Genomic DNA, 19582 nt, shown 5'->3' on the forward strand with positions numbered 1-19582 from the left:
TAGACAGAGATGTTGGTTAAATTAATGAGACTGGTTTGATTCAAATAGGTGTGGCTGTTCAAATCTGCAAAATATATCTCTTAAATGGGTGCTGTGGCTTAGTTGGTTAAAGTGCCTGTCTAGTAAACTGGAGATCCTGAGTTCAAATCTCAGCAGTACCTTTCAAGCATTTTATTGTACACATTGGTGGAGAAGGTCAGAGGGGAGGGCACTCAGGTTTTCTCACCAATCGGTTTAGAGAATTAGAGATGATGTGAGGAGGATGCAATTGAGATATTCCAATGTCACGGAAAAAGGGCACTTTTTGAATGTGTAAAGCTCGACTGTTTCTTCACTTCATTCATTATCGAGACCAATATGAAAAGTGTTTATCCAGCTTGTGCACATCACTTTCACAGCCTATGTAGGCTTTACAAAGCCAGCTGTTTTAGCCAGCCGTGATCGTATAGTGGTTAGTACTCTGCGTTGTGGCCGCAGCAACCCCGGTTCGAATCCGGGTCACGGCACTGCAATGTACTTTCAGAAGGGTTGTTTTTTGAACAGGTTAAGACTTACTCTGAAAGCTAAGAAACTCAGCAACTCTGCCTTTTGATAAAGTTCCCCGGTTTTGACAAAGTTCCCCGGTTAATTACTTACACGAACTGATTCATCTGCTGTTTCAGAGGTTTTTACCATTTTTAAGCTCGAGAGCCAAATGAGAAATGCAGTGTCCTCGAACGACCAACATTATGAAGAAATAGTGTATGATTCTGAATGTTTACTCATATCTCGCGACCCACCTATGACATGTTAATAACTGCTTTGGGTCCCAAATCATAGTTTAAGAATCCATGTCAGAGGTTCTTGAGTTTATTCATCTCGAGACCCAAGTGAAAAATGTACTGTCCTCGAATGACCAATATTAGTAAAAGACATCTCTTTTGTGATGTGATTTTGTAAGACAGAGATGTTGGTTAAATTAATGAGACTGGTTTGATTCAAATAGGTGTGGGTGTTCAAATCTGCAAAATATATCTCTTTCATGGGTGCTGTGGCTTAGTTGGTTAAAGTGCCTGTCTAGTAAACAGGAGATCCTGAGTTCAAATCTCAGCAGCACCTTTTCAAGCATTTTATTGTACACATTGGTGGAGAAGGTCAGAGGGGAGGGCACTCAGATTTTCTCACCAATCGGTTTAGAGAATTAGAGATGATGTGAGGAGGATGCAATTGAGATATTCCAATGTCACGGAAAAAGGGCACTTTTTGAATGTGTAAAGCTCGACTGTTTCTTCACTTCATTCATTATCGAGACCAATATGAAAAGTGTTTATCCAGCTTGTGCACATCACTTTCACAGCCTATGTAGGCTTTACAAAGCCAACTGTTTAAGCCAGCCGTGATCGTATAGTGGTTAGTACTCTGCGTTGTGGCCGCAGCAACCCCGGTTCGAATCCGGGTCACGGCACTGCAATGTATTTTCAGAAGGGTTGTTTTTTGAACAGGTTAAGACTTACTCTGAAAGCTAAGAAACTCAGCAACTCTTCCTTTTGACAAAGTTCCCCGGTTTTGACAAAGTTCACCGGTTAATTACTTACACGAACTGATTCATCTGCTGTTTCAGAGGTTTTTACCATTTTTAAGCTCGAGAGCCAAATGAGAAATGCAATGTCCTCTAACGACCAACATTATGAAGAAATAGTGTATGATTCTGAATGTTTACTCAAATCTCGCGACCCACCTATGACATGTTAATAACTGCTTTGGGTCCCAAATCATAGTTTAAGAATCCATGTCAGAGGTTCTTGAGTTTATTCATCTCGAGACCCAAGTGAAAAATGTACTGTCCTCGAATGACCAATATTAGTAAAATACATCTCTTTTGTGATGTGATTTTGTAAGACAGAGATGTTGGTTAAATTAATGAGACTGGTTTGATTCAAATAGGTGTGGGTGTTCAAATCTGCAAAATATATCTCTTTCATGGGTGCTGTGGCTTTGTTGGTTAAAGTGCCTGTCTAGTAAATAGGAGATCCTGAGTTCAAATCTAAGCAGCACCTTTCAAGCATTTTATTGTACACATTGGTGGAGAAGGTCAGAGGGGAGGGCACTCAGATTTTCTCACCAATCGGTTTAGAGAATTAGAGATGATGAGAGGAGGATGCAATTGAGATATTCCAATGTCACGGAAAAAGGGCACTTTTTGAATGTGTAAAGCTCAACTGTTTCTTCACTTCATTCATTATCGAGACCAATATGAAAAGTGTTTATCCAGCTTGTGCACATCACTTTCACAAGCCTATGTAGGCTTTACAAAGCCACCTCTTGTAGCCAGCCGTGATTGTATAGTGGTTAGTACTCTGCGTTGTGGCTGCAGCAACCCTGGTTCGAATCCGGGTCACGGCACTGCAATGTACTTTCAGAAGGGTTGTTTTTTGAACAGGTTAAGACTTACTCTGAAAGCTAAGAAACTCAGCAACTCTGCCTTTTGATGAAGTTCCCCGGTTTTGACAAAGTTCACCGGTTAATTACTTACACGAACCGATTCATCTGCTGTTTCAGAGGTTTTTACCATTTTTAAGCTCGAGAGCCAAATGAGAAATGCAATGTCCTCTAACGACCAACATTATGAAGAAATAGTGTATGATTCTGAATGTTTACTCAAATCTCGCGACCCACCTATGACATGTTAATAACTGCTTTGGGTCCCAAATCATAGTTTAAGAATCCATGTCAGAGGTTCTTGAGTTTATTCATCTCGAGACCCAAGTGAAAAATGTACTTTCCTCGAATGACCAATATTAGTAAAAGACATCTCTTTTGTGATGTGATTTTGCTAGACAGAGATGTTGGTTAAATTAATGAGACTGGTTTGATTCAAATAGGTGTGGCTGTTCAAATCTGCAAAATATATCTCTTTAATGGGTGCTGTGGCTTAGTTGGTTAAAGTGCCTGTCTAGTAAACAGGAGATCCTGAGTTCAAATCTCAGCAGTACCTTTCAAGCATTTTATTGTACACATTGGTGGAGAAGGTCAGAGGGGAGGGCACTCAGGTTTTCTCACCAATCGGTTTAGAGAATTAGAGATGATGAGAGGAGGATGCAATTGAGATATTCCAATGTCACGGAAAAAGGGCACTTTTTGAATGTGTAAAGCTCAACTGTTTCTTCACTTCATTCATTATCGAGACCAATATGAAAAGTGTTTATCCAGCTTGTGCACATCACTTTCACAAGCCTATGTAGGCTTTACAAAGCCACCTCTTGTAGCCAGCCGTGATCGTATAGTGGTTAGTACTCTGCGTTGTGGCTGCAGCAACCCCGGTTTGAATCCTGGTCACGGCACAGCAATGTACTTTCAGAAGGGTTGTTTTTTGAACAGGTTAAGACTTACTCTGAAAGCTAAGAAACTCAGCAACTCTGCCTTTTGATAAAGTTCCCCGGTTTTGACAAAGTTCCCCGGTTAATTACTTACACGAACTGATTCATCTGCTGTTTCAGAGGTTTTTACCATTTTTAAGCTCGAGAGCCAAATGAGAAATGCAGTGTCCTCGAACGACCAACATTATGAAGAAATAGTGTATGATTCTGAATGTTTACTCATATCTCGCGACCCACCTATGACATGTTAATAACTGCTTTGGGTCCCAAATCATAGTTTAAGAATCCATGTCAGAGGTTCTTGAGTTTATTCATCTCGAGACCCAAGTGAAAAATGTACTGTCCTCGAATGACCAATATTAGTAAAAGACATCTCTTTTGTGATGTGATTTTGCTAGACAGAGATGTTGGTTAAATTAATGAGACTGGTTTGATTCAAATAGGTGTGGCTGTTCAAATCTGCAAAATGTATCTCTTTAATGGGTGCTGTGGCTTAGTTGGTTAAAGTGCCTGTCTAGTAAACAGGAGATCCTGAGTTCAAATCTCAGCAGTACCTTTCAAGCATTTTATTGTACACATTGGTGGAGAAGGTCAGAGGGGAGGGCACTCAGGTTTTCTCACCAATCTGTTTAGAGAATTAGAGATGACGTGACGAGGATGCAATTGAGATATTCCAATGTCACGGAAAAAGGGCACTTTTTGAATGTGTAAAGCTCGACTGTTTCTTCACTTCATTCATTATCGAGACCAATATGAAAAGTGTTTATCCAGCTTGTGCACATCACTTTCACAGCCTATGTAGGCTTTACAAAGCCAACTGTTTTAGCCAGCCATGATCGTATAGTGGTTAGTACTCTGCGTTGTGGCCGCAGCAACCCCGGTTCGAATCCGGGTCACGGCACTGCAATGTACTTTCAGAAGGGTTGTTTTTTGAACAGGTTAAGACTTACTCTGAAAGCTAAGAAACTCAGCAACTCTGCCTTTTGATAAAGTTCCCCGGTTTTGACAAAGTTCACCGGTTAATTACTTACACGAACTGATTCATCTGCTGTTTCAGAGGTTTTTACCATTTTTAAGCTCGAGAGCCAAATGAGAAATGCAATGTCCTCTAACGACCAACATTATGAAGAAATAGTGTATGATTCTGAATGTTTACTCAAATCTCGCGACCCACCTATGACATGTTAATAACTGCTTTGGGTCCCAAATCATAGTTTAAGAATCCATGTCAGAGGTTCTTGAGTTTATTCATCTCGAGACCCAAGTGAAAAATGTACTGTCCTCGAATGACCAATATTAGTAAAAGACATCTCTTTTGTGATGTGATTTTGCTAGACAGAGATGTTGGTTAAATTAATGAGACTGGTTTGATTCAAATAGGTGTGGCTGTTCAAATCTGCAAAATATATCTCTGTAATGGGTGCTGTGGCTTAGTTGGTTAAAGTGCCTGTCTAGTAAACAGGAGATACTGAGTTCAAATCTCAGCAGTACCTTTCAAGCATTTTATTGTACACATTGGTGGAGAAGGTCAGAGGGGAGGGCACTCAGGTTTTCTCACCAATCGGTTTAGAGAATTAGAGATGACGTGACGAGGATGCAATTGAGATATTCCAATGTCACGGAAAAAGGGCACTTTTTGAATGTGTAAAGCTCGACTGTTTCTTCACTTCATTCATTATCGAGACCAATATGAAAAGTGTTTATCCAGCTTGTGCACATCACTTTCACAAGCCTATGTAGGCTTTACAAAGCCACCTCTTGTAGCCAGCCGTGATCGTATAGTGGTTAGTACTCTGCGTTGTGGCCGCATCAACCCCGGTTCGAATTCGGGTCGCGGCACTACAATGTACTTTCAGAAGGGTTGTTTTTTGAACAGGTTAAGACTTACTCTGAAAGCTAAGAAACTCAGCAACTCTGCCTTTTGATAAAGTTCCCCGGTTTTGACAAAGTTCCCCGGTTAATTACTTACACAAACTGATTAATCTGCTGTTTCAGAGGTTTTTACCATTTTTAAGCTCGAGAGCCAAATGAGAAATGCAGTGTCCTCGAACGACCAACATTATGAAGAAATAGTGTATGATTCTGAATGTTTACTCAAATCTCGCGACCCACCTATGACATGTTAATAACTGCTTTGGGTCCCAAATCATAGTTTAAGAATCCATGTCAGAGGTTCTTGAGTTTATTCATCTCGAGACCCAAGTGAAAAATGTACTGTCCTCGAATGACCAATATTAGTAAAAGACATCTCTTTTGTGATGTGATTTTGTAAGACAGAGATGTTGGTTAAATTAATGAGACTGGTTTGATTCAAATAGGTGTGGGTGTTCATATCTGCAAAATATATCTCTTTCATGGGTGCTGTGGCTTAGTTGGTTAAAGTGCCTGTCTAGTAAACAGGAGATCCTGAGTTCAAATCTCAGCAGCACCTTTTCAAGCATTTTATTGTACACATTGGTGGAGAAGGTCAGAGGGGAGGGCACTCAGGTTTTCTCACCAATCGGTTTAGAGAATTAGAGATGATGTGAGGAGGATGCAATTGAGATATTCCAATGTCACGGAAAAAAGGCACTTTTTGAATGTGTAAAGCTCGACTGGACCGACTGGAGTAATTGGCAAACCCTAAAAACCGCTGCACCTCTTTCACCGTGGTCGGAGTCGGCCAATTACGCACGGCTGTAACGCGGTCATCCTCCATCACCACCCCAGAGGTGGAAATACGATATCCCAGGAAGGAAACGGACTGTTTGAAAAACTCACATTTCTCCGCCTTGCAATACAGGTCATGCTCCAGCAGTCGCCCAAGTACCTTACGCACCAGAGACACATGCGCCGCGCGTGTGGCAGAATAGATCAAGATGTCATCGATGTACACTACCACTCCCTGCCCGAGCAGGTCTCGGAGAATCTCGTCTACGAAGGATTGGAAGACGGCTGGAGCATTCTTCAACCCGTATGGCATGACGCGGTACTCATAATGACCAGATGTAGTACTAAATGCAGTTTTCCACTCATCTCCTCCCCGGATACGCACCAGATTATACGCGCTCCTCAGGTCCAGTTTTGTGAAGAAGCGCGCCCCGTGAAATGATTCCACCGCCGTAGCGATGAGAGGTAGTGGGTAACTAAACCCCACTGTGATGGAATTTAGACCTCTATAATCAATGCACGGACGCAGACCTCCATCCTTCTTCTTCACAAAAAAGAAGCTTGAGGAGACGGGTGATGCGGAGGGCCGAATGTACCCCTGTCTCAGCGATTCAGCAACGTATGTTTCCATCGCTACCGTCTCCTCCTGGGACAATGGATACACGTGACTCCTAGGAAGTGCAGCGTTCTCCAGAAGGTTTATCACGCAGTCCTCTCGACGATGAGGTGGTAATTGGGTCGCCTTCCTTTTACTGAAGGCGATAGCCAAATCGGCATATTCAGAGGGAATGCGCACGGTGGAAACTTGGTCTGGACTCTCCACCGTAGTCGCACCAACGGCAACTCCTCTACACCTACCTGAACACTCCTCTGACCACCCCTTAAGAGCCCCCTGTCGCCAGGAAATCACCGGGTTGTGTTGAGCTAACCAGGGAACCCCCAACACCACCGGAAACGCAGGTGAATCTATAAGGAACAGACTAATCTGCTCCTTATGATCCACCTGCGTTACCATGTCCAGTGGCACCGTAACCTCCCTAATCACTCCTGACCCTAATGGTCGGCTATCTAAGGAGTGCACGGGGAAAGGTTGGTCTACCGACACCAGGGGAATCCCTAGCCTTAACGCAAGCCCACGATCCATGAAATTCCCAGCTGCGCCTGAATCGACTAGCGCCTTATGCTGTAGAGAGGGAAAAAACCCAGGGAAAGAAGTCAAAACATACACATGACCGACAGGAGGCTCTGGGTGAGTCTGGTGCTTACTCACCTGGGGTGATCGAGCAGTGCTCCGCCTGCCCTCCCGACTCCCAGACGAGTTCCTCCAGCACCGGTCTGACGTGTGCCCTCGTCGACCACAGCTGGTGCAGGAGGACACTCCTCCTCCGGTCTCCCTCGAAGCTGCCCGTCCTAATTCCATAGGGATAGGGGCAGGAGGGCTGGGAAGTGGAAACGACAGGGCCTGATCCGAACGCCCGCGGGCAGCCAGCAGATTGTCGAGACGGATAGCCAAGTCAATGAGCTCATCCAGTGTGCAGGTGGTGTCCCGACATGCCAGCTCCCTGCGGACGTCCTCCCTGAGACTGCATCTGAAATGGTCGACCAAGGCCCTGTCGTTCCATCCTGCTCCTGCGGCCAAGGTCCTGAACTCCAGAGCAAAGTCCTGTGCGCTCCTCGTCTCCTGCCGCAGGTGGAACAGCCGTTCACCCGCCGCCCGACCCTCTGGTGGATGGTCTAAAACAGCTCGGAATCGGCGGGTGAACTCTGGGTAATTATCCCTTGCCGAGTCCGGACCTTTCCATACTGCGTTGGCCCACTCGAGGGCTCGCCCAGTCAAGCAGGAGACGAGGGCGCTCACGCTCTCCTCTCCAGAGGGAGCAGGACGCACGGTAGCCAGGTATAGCTCCAGTTGAAGGAGGAAACCCTGGCACCCAGCCGCCGTTCCGTCATACTCCCGTGGGAGTGTCAACCGCAGAGCCCCGGAGCCAGATGTGGTCGCAGGAACAGGAGGTGCTGGAGAAGGGGGTGCTAGCGATGATGTGGGAAGACCACTCCTCTCCCATCGATCCATCCTCTCCATCATTTGGTCCATGGCAGAACCAATCCGATGGAGCACGCTGGTGTGGTGGAGGACTCTCTCCTCCATCGATGGGAGAGGAGACGCGGCTGCTCCTGCTGATTCCATTGGTGGTGCGGGATTCTGTCACGTATTAACAAGGTGGGTGGAATCAGGCGCAGAGAGCAGGTGCAGTGAGTCGAATGTTTATTCTCCGGAACCAAACACGGTCAACCCAAAATACAGGGTGAAATAATCCAACACAGGATTAAATGTATCGGAGCAAATAACACAATACGTATTCACGAAAACACATGAAACCAAAACAACCCCGCACGAAACAAGGGCGGGACAACCTACTACATATAAGGACGTCAATAAACTAAAATACACACAGGTGAAACTAATAAGACAAAACCAACAGACAAACGAAAAAGGGATCGGTGGCGGCTAGTAGGACGGCGACGACGACCGCCGAGCACCGCCCGAACAGGCAGGAGAGCCAACTTCGGCGGAAGTCGTGACAGACTAACTGCAGGAAGATAGAGTGGAAACCATCTGTTTACAGAAACACAGAATTAAACAGAACAGAAATATCTCACCGTTTGTTAATTAAATAATTGCTAACTATTAATATTAAACAAATCAGGTAAATATGTAATTTTCTATCGACCTCTGGCTTTCTCATATAATGGGTTTTGAGAAAGAGGCGAGGAGATAGGACGGAGATAGAACGCGAGGAGTATGTCCATGTCACTGTATGCTACTCGCTAGTACTTTGTGCTGTGGCTGTAGCAACCCAGGTTTAAAATCTGTGTCAGAGCATTGCAGCACACAAAAAGGGATCCTTCTGAATAAGTTCAAACGCACTGCGTCATCTACATTTTTTATCTAACTACAAACTGTAGCATTAGCTGAACTGGCTAACTACCCAACTCAGCATTTAGTCAGCTTATACACATCACTGTCCCAGCATGAATAGCCTCTACAAGCATGCTCTGGTAGCTCGCCGTGATCGTATAGTAGTTAGTACTCTGCGTTGTGGCTGCAGGAGATCTGGGTCATGGCATTGTGTGACTCAATGTCATGGTAAAAGTGCCCATTTTGAATTAGTTAAAATGGTGTGGTGGTGACGAATAGATCCGTCTCGCCACAAGCTCCTACAAAACTGCAGGTTTCTACATTTCCTAGGTTTTTTTCTATTATTTTTCTCAGATTTTCTTATTTAACACCTCTTTTACCCTGCTGCTACACTCTGTTTATCATATATAGTCACTTTAACTATACATTCATGTAGATATTACCTCAATTATCCTGACTAAGCGGTTAGGCGCTGCACATTGGCTACCTCTGACTATTTGCATTGTGTCCCGTCATCCCCCCCGCCAACCCCTCTCTTATGCTGCTGCTACTCTCTGTTCTTCATCTATGCATAGTCACTTTAACTGTACATTCATGTACATATTACCTCAATTAGCCCGACTAACCGGTGCCCCCCGCACATTGACTCTGTACCTGTACCACCCGAATAGAGCCTCGCTACTGTTATTTTCACTGTCATTCTACAGTTTTTTTTATTTCTTTACTATTGTTTATGTAATACCTATGTTTTGCTAAAAAATTGCACTGTTGGTTAGAGCCTGTAAGTAATTGGGTAGGGATCGTAAGTAAGCTTTTCACTGTAAGGTCTACCTGTTGTATTCGGCGCACGTGACAAATACACTTTGATTTGATTTGTATATGTTCCAGTGAGGGAATAGAGCTTCTCAGGTCCACTCTGTTGTGGAGAGGTAGCTTAGCTGCTAACGCTAGACAGGACAATGTGAAAACTAACTCATCAAAGTTTTTTCTTTCATATTCCTTAAAACTTCACTAGGGTAGGGGACAGCATTCGGAAATTTGGATGAAAGCGTGCCCAAATTAAACTGCCTGCTACTCAGGCCCAGAAGCTAGGATATGCATATTATTAGTAGATTTGGATAGAAAACACGCTGACGTTTCTAAAACTGTTTGAATGATGTCTGTGAGTATAACAGAACTCATATGGCAGGCGAAAACCTGAGAAAAATCCAACCAGGAAGTGGGAAATCTAAGGTTTGTAGTTTTTCAAGTGATTGCCTATCCAATGTACTGTGTCTATGGGGTCATATTGCACTTCCTAAGGCTTCCACTAGATGTCAACAGTCTTTAGAACTTTGTTTCAGGCTTCTACTATGAAGGGGGAGAGAATAAGAGCTGTTTGAATCAGGGGTCTGGCTGAAAGCCATTAATTTAGTCACGCACACGGCCGTGAGCGCAAGCTCCATTCCTTTTCATTTCTAAAGACAAAGGAATTGTCCGGTTGGAATATTATTGAAGATTCATGATAAAAACATCCTAAAGATTGATGACATGTTTCTACAAACTGTAATATAACTTTTTTGAATTTTCGTCTAAAAAGGAGGTATGATGGACTTTATCGTACAAAACTAACATTTGTTGTCTAACTTGGAGACCTGGGAGTGCCATCAGATGAAGATCATCAAAGGTAAGTGATTCATTTTAACTCTATTTCTGACTTGTGTGACACCTCTCTTTGGTAGGAAAATGGCTGTATGGTTTTCTGTGGCTAGGCGCTGACCTAACATAATCGCAGTGTTCTTTCGCCGTACAGCCTTTTTGAAATCGGACCAAGCTGTTGCATTAGGAGAAGTTTATCTTTAAATGTATGTTAAACACGTGTACCGTAGATCAATGTTTATGATGAGTATTTCTGTAATTTGATGTGGCTCTCTGCACTTTCACCGGATGTTTGTTTGAGACAATGCATTTCTGAACATAACGTGCCAATGTAAAAGGAGATTTTTGGATATAAGTATGAACTTTATCTAACAAAACATACATGTATTGTGTAGAGGTCGACCGATTAATCGGAATGCCCGATTAATTAGGGCCGATTTCAAGTTTTCATAACAATCGGAAATCTGTAATTTTGGACGCCAATTTCGCCAATTCTTTCTTTTTTATTACCATTATTTAAGTAGGCAAGTCAGTTAAGAACGCATTCTTATTTTCAATGATGGCCTAGGAACGGTGGGTTAACTGCCTTGTAGCTAGTCCAACGCTCTAACCACCTGCCTCACGAGGAGCCCGTCTGTTACACGAATGCAGTAAGAAGCCAAGGTAAGTTGCTGGCTAGCATTAAACTTATCTTATAAAAAACAATCAATCAATCAATCGGACGACACTACAGTGGAAGGCTTGATTACCAATAACGACGAGACAGCCTACAGGGAGGAGGTGAGGGCCCTCGGAGTGTGGTGTCAGGAAAATAACCTCACACTCAACGTCAACAAAACAAAGGAGATGATTGTGGACTTCAGGAAACAGCAGAGGGAGCACCCCCTATCCACATCGATGGGACAGTAGTGGAGAGGGTAGTAAGTTTTAAGTTCCTCGGCGTACATATCACGGACAAACTGAATTGGTCCACCCACACAGAGAGCATAGTGAAGAAGGTGCAGCAGCGTAACCGATGTGAAATGGCTAGCTAGTTAGCGGGGTGCGCGCTAATAGCATTTCAAATGTCACTCGCTCTGAGACTTGGAGTAGTTGTTCCCCTTGCTCTGCATGGGTAACGCTGCTTTGAGGGTGGCTGTTGTCGATGTGTTCCTGGTTCGAGCCCAGGTAGCGGCGAGGAGAGGGATGGGAGCTATACTGTTACACTGGCAATACTAAAGTGCCTATAAGAACATCCAATAGTCAAAGGTATACAAAATACAAATCGTATAGAGAGAAATAGTAGAAATTATATAAATTATTCCTATAATAACTACAACCTAAAACTTCTTACCTGGGAATATTGAAGACTCATAAAAGGAACCACCAGCTTTCATATGTTCTCATGTTCTGAGCAAGGAACTTAAACGTTAGCTTTCTTACATGGCACATATTGCACTTTTACTTTCTTCTCCAACACTTTGTTTTTGCATTATTTAAACCAAATTGAACATGTTTCATTGTTTATTTGAGGCTAAATTGATTTTATTGATGTATTATATTAAGTTAAAATAAGTGTTCATTCAGTATTGTTGTAATTGTCATTATTACATATAAATGTAAAAAATAAAAAATAATAAAATATATATTTTTAAATCGGCCGATTAATCGGCATCGGCTTTTTTGGTCCTCTAATAATCGGTATCGGCGTTGAAAAATCATAATCGGTCGACCTCTAGTATTGTGTAACATGAAGTCCTATGAGTGCCATCTGATGAAGATCATCAAAGGTTAGTGATGAATTTAATTGCTATTTCTGACTTTTGTGAGCCCTCTCCTTGGCTGGAAAATGGCTGTATGGTTTTCTGTGACTAGGCTCTGACCTAACATAATCGCATGGTGTGCCTTCGCAGTAAAGCCTTTTTGAAATCGGACACTGTGGTTGGATTTACAATAAGTTTATCTTTAAAATGGTGTATAATACTTGTATGTTTGAGGAATTTTAATTATGGTATTTCTGTTGTTTTGAATTTGGCGTCCTGCAATTTCACTGGCTTTTGTCGAGGTGGGACGCTACCGTTCCACTTGTGCCAGAGAGGTTCAGGCCTCTTCTTGTTGTAGTGTTTTTTCTATTTAAAAAAACACTTCAGTTGTATATAGTAGAAAAGTATGTTCAAGTTTGAGATTCTCCACTGAGCTTGCTCCTTGTTCCAGGACTAGGCTTAATCGTTATCCGGGAAACCACGCCGTTACGTTGACTTGAAGTCAAGTGCACATTTGAAGTGCACTGTGTCATTTAATGGTTGGTATTTATACAGGTGCAGTATTTACTCAGCTCTCACCTACTCAATGTTATGGCTAGGTTGTAGGCTACATGTTACATGGATTCATTTAATTTCCCATAATGTGCCACAGTGATTGAATCATGTTGTAAATGTGAATCACTGGTAAAAGACTACATACTGTAGCCGACGTTCCACCATAGATTAAAAACTATGTGGACACTTTGGTGCGTCTCGAGCTGAACGGGTTTAAGATCCTCTGGACAAGCAGATGAAACGATTAAAGTTGTTTAGTTATCCAGTTATTTTAGCTACAGGTGTAGAAAATCGAGTACACAGCCATGCAATCTCCATAGACAAACATTGGCAGTAGAATGTCTTTACTGAAAAGCTCAGTGACTTTCAACGTGGCACCGTCATAGGATGCCACCTTTCCAACAAGTCAGTTCGTCAAATTTCTGCACTGCTAGTCAAGTGGTCAAGAGCTGTTATTGTGAAGTGGAAAATTCTAGCAGCAACAACAGCTCAGCTGCGAAGTGGTAGGCCACACAAGCCCATAGTATGGGACTGCCGAGTGCTGAAGAAATCATCTTATCTTCGGTTGCAACATTCACTACTGAGTTCCAATCTGCCTCTGGAAGCAACGTCAGCACACTAACTGTTCTTCGGGAGCTTCATGAAATGGGTTTCCTTGGCCGAAATCTACACTCAAGCCTAAGATCACCATGAACAATGCCAAGCATCGGATGGAGTGGTGTAAAGCTTACCGCCATTGGACTCTGGAACAGTCGAAATACGTTCTCTGGAGTGATGAATCACCCTTCACCATCTGGCAGTCCTACGGACAAATTTGGGTTTGGCGGATGCCATCAGAACGCCACCTGACCAAATGCATAGTGCCAACTGTAAAGTTTGGTGGAGGAGGAATGATGGTCTGGGAATGTTTTTCATGGTTCGGGCTAGTCCCCTTAGTTCCAGTGAAGGGAAATCTTAAAGCAACGGTATACAATGACACTCTAGACAATTCTGTGCTTCCAACTTTGTGGCAACAGTTTGGGGAAGGCCCTTTTTTCACCATGACAATGCTCCCTGTGCTGTGCACAAAGCAAGGTCCATACAGAAATAGTTTGTTGAGATCGGTGTGGAAGAATTTGGCAGGCCTGCACAGAGCCCTGACCTCAATTCCCATCGAACACTTTTGGAATGCCGACTGTGAGCCTGGCCTAATCGTCAAACCTCACTAATGCTCTTGTGGCTGAATGGAAGCAAGTCCCTGCAACAATGTTCCAACATCTTGTGTAAAGCCTTCCCATAAGAGTGGAGGCTGTAATAGCAGCAAAGAGGACACCAACTCCATATTAATGGCCATGATTTTGGAATGAGATGTTCGACTAGCAGGTGTCCACATACTTTTGGTCATGTTGTGTATATGCTTTTTAACACTTCTCACAGTTTACTGTTGATTAAAATGTGTTACCTTCTCACAGTCACTGTTGATTTAAAAAGTGGTGTTACTCTAGTTTTGAAATATAGGGAGAAATAATATTAAATACAGTTTAAAATGTTGAATTACTGTTGATGGCTCCTGTACAAAGTTACTCAGTCAAATACTGTAGTTTCCAGTGCCGATGGAAAGATTCTCCCAAAAACTTGTAATTACAACACTTGACCAGTAGGAGGCAGTAGAGTCATACTTGAGTGAATATATTCGGGTGTTTCCCCATTAGCTTGTAATTACAACACTTGGCCAGAAGGAGGCAGTAGATTGCTGATTGAGTGAATATGTTCTGGTGTTTCCCCAGAAGCTGTGGTGTGTTGTTTCTTTTCTTCATTTGATACAAAAAATTCCATAACTTTTCTCTGAAAACAATGTTCACATACCCTTTTAACCTTACTGCTTAGAATAGCCAATTATATTTCCACCAACAATTTAATTTGTTTTGCTTCTTTTTGAAGGCCTCACTGTCAATTTGAGCATTAAACTAATGCATTCTGGGAAGAATTTAGATCAATACAGGATTTTGTTTGGTGAATAATGAAATAGAAAAATGTTGAATATTCTCATACAGGTTTAGTTTACCTTGAACGTTCACTTTAAGAGTTTGTCCTGAAAAATCAATTGTTTCAACAACATTATATTGTAATTAACGACATGTTTGATGTGTTATGTACAATATGTATATTTGTATAAACTACACCTTATATAAAATAGAAGAGGCATTTGAATTTCACTGAATTAAATTCTATTTCCTTTAATTTAATTCAAATTCTGTATCGTGTTTGCTACTTCAATTCAATAATTGAATTGGAATATATTTGTCATTCTCGGCTCTATTTGGAATTTAGACCAACCCTGGTGAGAAAGGGGTTCCATCTCACGACCCATATAAATACGTAAACCTTCTTTCAAATATCTTGTATTTTCTCACAAAAAAACGTATGTAGTATATGTATCAAATCAAAACAAAGTTTATTTGTCACGTGCGCCGAATACAACAGACCTTACAGTGAAATGCTTACTTACAGGTTCTAACCAATAGTGCAAAAAAGGTATTACGTGAACAATAGGTAGGTAAAGAAATAAAACAACAGTAAAAAGACATGCTATATACAGCGGCGAGGCTTAAAAGTAAGCTACAGACAGACACCGGTTAGTCCGGCTGATTGTGGTAGTATGTACATGTAGATATGGTTAAAGTGACTATGCATATATGATGAACAGAGAGTAGCAGTAGCGTAAAAGAGGGGTTGGTGGGTGGTGGGTGGAAAACAATGCAGATAGCCTGGTTAGCTAATGTGCGGGAGCACTGGTTGGTTGGCCCAATTGAGGTAGTATGCACATGAATGTATAGTTTTAGTGACATACACTGCTAAAAAAAATAAAGGGAACACTAAAATAACACATCCTAGATCTGAATGAATGAAATATTCTTATTAAATACGTTTTTCTTTACATAGTTGAATGTGCTGACAACAAAATCACACAAAAATTATCAATGGAAATCAAATTTATCAACCCATGGAGGTCTGGATTTGGAGTCACGCTCAAAATTAAAGTGGAAAACCAGGCTGATCCAACTTTGATGTGATGTCCTTAAAACAAGTCAAAATGAGGCTCAGTAGTGTGTGTGGCCTCCACGTGCCTGTATGACCTCCCTACAATGCCTGGGCATGCTCCTGATGAGGTGGTGGATGGTCTCCTGAGGGATCTCCTCCCAGACCTGGACTAAAGCATCCGCCAACTCCTGGACAGTCTGTTGGTGGATGGAGCGAGACATGATGTCCCAGATGTGCTCAATTGGATTCAGGTCTCGGGAACGGGCGGGCCAGTCCATAGCATCAATGCCTTCCTCTTGCAGGAACTGCTGACACACTCCAGCCACATGAGGTCTAGAATTGTCTTGCATTAGGAGGAACCCAGGGCCAACCGCACCAGCATATGGTCTCACAAGGGGTCTGAGGATCTCATCTCGGTACCTAATGGCAGTCAGGTTACCTCTGGCGAGCACATGGAGGGCCCCCCAAAGAAATGCCACCCCACACCATGACTGACCCACCGCCAAACCGGTCATGCTGGAGGATGTTGCAGGCAGCTGAACGTTCTCCACGGCGTCTCCAGACTGTCACGTCTGTCACATGTGCTCAGTGTGAACCTGCTTTCATCTGTGAAGAGCACAGGGCGCCAGTGGTGAATTTGCCAATCTTGGTGTTCTCTGGCAAATGCCAAACGTCCTGCACAGTTTTAGGCTGTAGGCCTACACCTGTGGACGTCGGGCCCTCATACCACCCTCATGGAGTCTGTTTCTGACCGTTTGAGCAGACACATGCACATTTGTGGCCTGCTGGAGGTCATTTTGCAGGGCTCTGGCAGTGCTCCTCCTTGCACAAAGGCGGAGGTAGCGGTCCTGCTTCTGGGTTGTTGCCCTCCTACGGCCTCCTCCACGTCTACTGATGTACTGGCCTGTCTCCTGGTAGTGCCTCCATGCTCTGGACACTACGCTGACAGACACAGAAAACCTTCTTGCCACAGCTCGCATTGATGTGCCATCCTGGATGAGCTGCACTCCCTGAGCCACTTGTGTGGGTTGTAGACTCCGTCTCATGCTACCACTAGAGTGAAAGCACCGCCAGCATTCAAAAGTGACCAAAACATTTGCAGAACCACTCCTTTATTGGGGGTGTCTTGCTAATTGCCTATAATTTCCACCTGTTGTCTATTCCATTTGCACAACAGCATGTGAAATTTATTGTCAATCAGTGTTGCTTCCTAAGTGGACAGTTTGATTTCACAGAAGTGTGATTGACTTGGAGTTACATTGTGTTGTTTAAGTGTTCCCTTTATTTTTTTGAGCAGTGTATATGATAAACAGAGAGTTGCAGCAGCATAAAAAGAGGGGTTGGGGGGGGGCACACAATGCAAATAGTCCGGATAGCCATTTGATTACCTGTTCAGGAGTCTTATGACTTGGGGGTAAAAACAGTTGAGAAGTCTTTTTGCCCTAGACTTGGCACTCCGATACTGCTTGCCATGCGGTAGTAGTGAGAACAGTCTATGACTGGGGTGGCTGGGGACTTTGACCATTTTTAGGGCCTTCCTCTGACAACGCCTGGTGTAGAGGTCCTGGACGGCAGGCAGCTTAGCCCCAGTGATGTACTGGGCCATACGCACTACCCTCTGTAGTGCCTAGCGGTCAGAAGCTGTGCAATTGCCGTACCAGGCAGTGATGCAACCATGCAACCATGCTCTCGATGTTGCAGCTGTAGAAACGTTTGAGGATCTCAGGACCCATGCCAAATCTTTTTAGTTTCCTGAGGAGGAATAGGCTTTGTCGTGCCCTCTTCACAACTGTCTTGGTGTGTTTGGACCATTCTAGTTTGTTGTTAATGTGGATACCAAGGAACTTGAAGCTCTCAACATGCTCAACTACAGCCCCATCGATGAGAATGGGGGCGTAGCAGAATTTAGCAGAATAGCAGAATTTCTTGTAAGCTTCCGGGTTAGAGTCCCGCACCTTGAAAGTGTCAGCTCTATCCTTTAGTTCAGTGCGGATGTTGCCTGTAATCCATGGCTTCTGGTTGGGGTATGTACATACAGTCACTGTGGGTACGATGTTCTCAATGCACTTATTGATAAAGCCAGTGGCTGATGTGGTGTACTCCTCAATGCCATCGGAAAAATCCCGGAACATGCTCCAGTCTGTGATAGCAAAACAGTCCTGCAGTTTAGCATCTGCTTCATCTGACCACTTTTTTATAGACCGAGTCACTGGTGCTTCCTGCTTTAATTTTTGCTTGTAAGCAGGAATCAGGAGGATAGCGTTGTGGTCGGATTTACCAAATGGAGGGCAAGGGAGAGCTTTTTACGCATCTCTGTGTGTAGAGTACAGGTGATCTAGAATTTTTTTCCCTCTGGATGCACATTTACCATGTTGATGGAAATTTGGTAGAACTGATAAAAGTTTCCCTGCATTAAAGTTTCCGGCCACTAGGAGCTCCGCCTCTGGGTGAGTTTGCTTATTTCCTTATACAGCTGACTGAGTGCGGTCTTAGTGCCAGCATCTGTCTGTGGTGGTAAATAAACAGCCACGAAAGTATAGCTGAAAACTCTCTAGGCAAGTAGTGGCATGCAATTTATAACAATATACTCTACTTCAGGCGAGCAAAATCTAGAGGCTTACTTAGATTTCGTGCACCAGCTGTTGTTTACAAATATGCACAGACCCCCCCCCCCCCCCCCCTCGTCTTACGGAGTGTGCTGTTCTATCTTGCCGGTGCAGCGTATATCCCGCTAGCTGAATATCCATGTTGTCATTCAGTCACGATTCCGTGAAACATAGAATATTACAGTTTTTGATGTCCCGTTGGTAGGATATTCGTGATCGTACCTCGTCTAATATATTGTACAATGATTGCACGTTGGCGAGTAGTATTGATGGTAATGGTAGCTTTCCCACTCGCCTTTTCTGGGTGCTGACCAGGCATCCGGCTCTTTGTCCTCTGTACCTGCGTCGCTTCCTCTTGCAAATAACGGGGATGTTGGCCCTGTCGGGTGTTTGGAGAATGTCCTGTGCATCTTGCTTGTTGAAGAAAAAATCTTCATCTAATCCAAGGTGAGGGATCGCTGTCCTGATATCCAGAAGCTCTTTGTCTAATCTGAGGTGAGTGATCGCTGTCCTGATATCCAGAAGCTCTTTGTCTAATCCGAGGTGAGTGATCGCTGTCCTGATATCCAGAAGCTCTTTGTCTAATCCAAGGTGAGTGATCGCTGTCCTGATATCCAGAAGCTCTTTGTCTAATCCGAGGTGAGTGATCACTGTCCTGATATCCAGAAGCTCTTTGTCTAATCCGAGGTGAGTGATCGCTGTCCTGATATCCAGAAGCTCTTTGTCTAATCCGAGGTGAGTGATCACTGTCCTGATATCCAGAAGATCTTTGTCTAATCCGAGGTGAGTGATCGGTTGCAGAAACATTATGAACAAAATAAGTTACAAATAACGTGAAAAACCCCCACATAATAGCACAATTGGTTGGGCGCCCGTAAAACTGCTGCCATTTCTTCCGGCGCCATTTTATTGTAATTTATTTGATTTATGTATGTAATGAACCTGAAAGAAATGCAATACTATTTGAACCCAGGTCTGCTACATTACAGAGATGTGGATCTGTCTGTCACTGCAGCACCAGCAGGTTCACAACTCTCTATGGCATCCTCCCAGATGGCACCCTATTCCCTATTTAGTGCATTACTTTTTACCAAGGCC

General features: G+C 43.4%; 8 non-coding genes across 8 annotated transcripts; all 8 read left to right on the forward strand.

Moving 5' to 3' along the window:
- The first annotated feature begins 434 nt into the window (after positions 1-434).
- On the forward strand, positions 435-506 carry trnah-gug. Its single transcript has one exon. It is a non-coding gene; the product is annotated as a tRNA-His (tRNA).
- Positions 507-1024: 518 nt separating this feature from the next.
- trnat-agu lies at positions 1025-1098 on the forward strand. The gene has a single exon. It is a non-coding gene; the product is annotated as a tRNA-Thr (tRNA).
- Positions 1099-1372: 274 nt separating this feature from the next.
- trnah-gug lies at positions 1373-1444 on the forward strand. The gene has a single exon. It is a non-coding gene; the product is annotated as a tRNA-His (tRNA).
- An 866-nt stretch (positions 1445-2310) lies between these two features.
- trnah-gug lies at positions 2311-2382 on the forward strand. Its single transcript has one exon. It is a non-coding gene; the product is annotated as a tRNA-His (tRNA).
- Positions 2383-2900: 518 nt separating this feature from the next.
- Positions 2901-2974, forward strand: trnat-agu. The gene has a single exon. It is a non-coding gene; the product is annotated as a tRNA-Thr (tRNA).
- Positions 2975-3838: 864 nt separating this feature from the next.
- trnat-agu lies at positions 3839-3912 on the forward strand. Its single transcript has one exon. It is a non-coding gene; the product is annotated as a tRNA-Thr (tRNA).
- Positions 3913-4185: 273 nt separating this feature from the next.
- trnah-gug lies at positions 4186-4257 on the forward strand. Its single transcript has one exon. It is a non-coding gene; the product is annotated as a tRNA-His (tRNA).
- Positions 4258-5713: 1456 nt separating this feature from the next.
- Positions 5714-5787, forward strand: trnat-agu. The gene has a single exon. It is a non-coding gene; the product is annotated as a tRNA-Thr (tRNA).
- The last annotated feature ends 13795 nt before the right edge of the window (positions 5788-19582 follow it).

This window comes from Oncorhynchus mykiss, chromosome 16 (assembly GCF_013265735.2).
Source record: "Oncorhynchus mykiss isolate Arlee chromosome 16, USDA_OmykA_1.1, whole genome shotgun sequence".
Taxonomy (NCBI): Eukaryota; Metazoa; Chordata; class Actinopteri; order Salmoniformes; family Salmonidae; genus Oncorhynchus; species Oncorhynchus mykiss.